The 2,736-nt window shown below is 49.0% G+C and overlaps 1 pseudogene; it reads right to left on the bottom strand.

Moving 5' to 3' along the window:
* Positions 1-1,911: 1,911 nt before the first annotated feature.
* LOC101620481 lies at positions 1,912-2,271 on the bottom strand (annotated as a pseudogene).
* Between the last annotated feature and the right edge of the window lie 465 nt (positions 2,272-2,736).

The following is a 2,736-nucleotide window of genomic DNA, read 5'->3' as shown; positions in this document are numbered from 1 at the left end:
TTAAACTTTTGTCGAACCAAAAAGTATAAGATGAAGTCACATGTACAGAACGTATCAGCTTGGCCTCTGTCTTCGCTGCTATAATCAGGGGCCGAAAACAAGGGACCCCATGTTCTGAAATCTAGAGAGACTGTAGTCAGTGATTCAGGCATTCTGAGTGTGTCCTTTCCCTTCACCAGCAGGTGGTCGTTACACTCCACCTGGTTCTGGGCTTCTCTATTTCTGCCTCTCCTGTCTGTATTCAGCATATTGTAAAATTCCTCCCCAAACATGGCATTTTGTTGCTTTTGAGGATTTCTATGAATGTGGTCATTGTTTAGGAAACTGGAGATAGTTTGGAATCTTATCTGGGATATTTTAATGACGACTCTGCTCATCCCTTGCTTAGGCCTGTGATCCCCAAGGTTTTTGGAGAACTGGAGAAGAGAACAGACTTTGCCAGAGTCTTGGGCCTGGGATTAGGAAGCAGATGACAGTGATAAGGGTGGGAGGGTGGGCCCTCACTGCTCCTGTAGGCTCTTGGAAGAAAATTCAATTGTGGTGTGGTTGTCATAGTTACCACTAATCAGTCTGTGATAATTTTCCTAAGATAAATCCTGTGATGGGAGGCAGGGAAGCAAACTTCACCATCTCTGACTTCAAGGAGCTCACGATTTGGTGGTAGAGATGAGCTATCCACACGAGAAGTTAATAGATAACACAAATGAGCAAACACCCTAAAGGAATGGAGGGGAAACACTTCTATAGGAGACCAGGGGTTCCCCAGGAGCGTAGTGGCGGTGGTGGTGGGCTGGCTGTGGCAGAGTGAATGGCAGTCACACAGATGTAGAAGGCAGAGAGATGAGTGGGATCATTTCAAGTGGGCCAAAGGAAGCCCACGCATGTTGCTAAGTTCTGACAGAATTCCCAGTACCTTGGGGCTGGCCTGGAAAGACCAAAGGTGAAGCACAGAATGCTCATGAAGAACAAAACTGTCCACCCAGCCTGACATAGGAGATTGGTGAGGACAGCTGCCACTGACCAGCTAACAGGGAGGACCCTGAGGAATGGGGTAGGGGAGAGAAAGAGAAAATGGAGTCCTGGCCTTGGTGATCGGTCACCACCCCAGACCATGTTCCTTCTGTGTGCACATGACACGCTCCCTCCCGACCCCACAACTGGAGAAAATGGGGACACAGAAGATCAATTAAGACTGCAGAATGAGAAACCCGAGTTCCCTCCAGCTCCTGCAAGCTGGATAATGGCCCCAGCTGGACATGTTGGGGAACCAGGGACCTGCCTGCAGGTAAGCGTGTGGCAGCCAGCGGTGAGCACGCTCATTTTTATTGTGAGATTCATTTCCGACCCCAGCTGGTGCATTGGAGCGGCTTCTGCAGCTTTCAGCCAACAGCAGAGCTGCAGGGAGGGGTCTGGCAGTGGCAGGACAGCAGAGCGCATTTTCCTGCCTGCCCTCACAGGCCCGGGTGTGTAACCACAGCGCTCCGAGCTCTAAGGGCCTGTCTCTCCTTCCATTATCAACTGGCTCCTGGAAGGCTGCAGGCTCCCCCCACCTGTGCGAAGCTCGCACTCCATCCCGCATGGAAGTGGCGGTGCAATTGGATTCAAAGTCCATTTAATCATGGTGGGAAGGAAAACAAGGCCTACTGAAAGTTTCCAGACACAGGAAAGTAGCTGAACGGCAGTGACCAAGAGTGTCAGGCATGCGAGGGAAAATTCTCCTGTTTCCGCTGACAGGACTTGGCTAACGAGCTCCCTGCGGAGGTCTGGGTGGCCCGACTCCAGGCGGCCTGTGGGAGGCAGAGCCGTCCGACTTCTCTGTCTGGGAAGAAAAGTCTTCGTTTAGGGTCATCTCGGTCCCCGGCCCCTTTTTGTGGAAGTGATGTGCTATGTCTTTTAATAACATTTTATTTTTCAAAACATGCACTTGGGACCTGAGCTTGCGTCTCTGCCAGCAGCCGTTGTATCTGGGCTCTTGGTGTTTCTGGTGTAAATCACTCGTGCTCTGTGTGTTGAAACTAGTCTGGTAAGTCTTTTTCCGAGGAGCTCCTGAAGGGCCGCCCTGGCCAGGGAACTGCGGATTTCCCTTCTCTCAGACGCAGCAGTAGTGGTTACGGGCTTGTCACTGGGGGCTTGCTCACAGAGTTTGTCATTTGTGGCTTTGTCAGACAAGACTGGCTGACTGAGCTCATTCCGAACTTTGCTTTGGAGACGCGGCTGCTTTTTGGTCGTGCTCCGGATTTGTTCACTGAGTCTGTCTTTCTTAGGCAACATTTCAGCCTCTTATCATCCGTGGCAGCATCCAGGAGCTTAGAGATCAGCAGCTATCTGATTTGTATTGTTTTGATTCCTAGTCAAAATGAGAATTTCTACTTTAATTTTGTTTTTTAATGGCAGTAAGCACTTAACAGTGGATTTGCCCATTCAGCAAAATTTCATGAGTAGAATATGGCATGGTTGACAATAGGTTGTGTATTAGGACCCATCTCTGGAGCTCAGTTCTCCTGCATAGCTGAAACTACAACTGAACACAACTGAACACTTAACCCTCCTCTCCACCATCTCCATGTCCCGCTTGCTGAAGACTCTGGAATTTACCAAATGACCATCCTCTCTGTGTGCTTGAATTTGATGTTCTAGGTTTTATCTGTAAGAACATTGAAAGTCGAAACCCAGCAGAGAAAATGTAGACATGAAGATAAATGCAATGTTTTCTCTTTTACTGTGGTTGAAAAAAGA

Source organism: Condylura cristata, unplaced genomic scaffold (assembly GCF_000260355.1).
Source record: "Condylura cristata isolate star-nosed mole 26May11 unplaced genomic scaffold, ConCri1.0 scaffold00020, whole genome shotgun sequence".
In the NCBI taxonomy this organism is placed as follows: domain Eukaryota; kingdom Metazoa; phylum Chordata; class Mammalia; order Eulipotyphla; family Talpidae; genus Condylura; species Condylura cristata.
The sequence above is the reverse complement of the archived record's forward strand: the minus strand, read 5'-3'. Positions and strand labels throughout refer to the sequence as shown.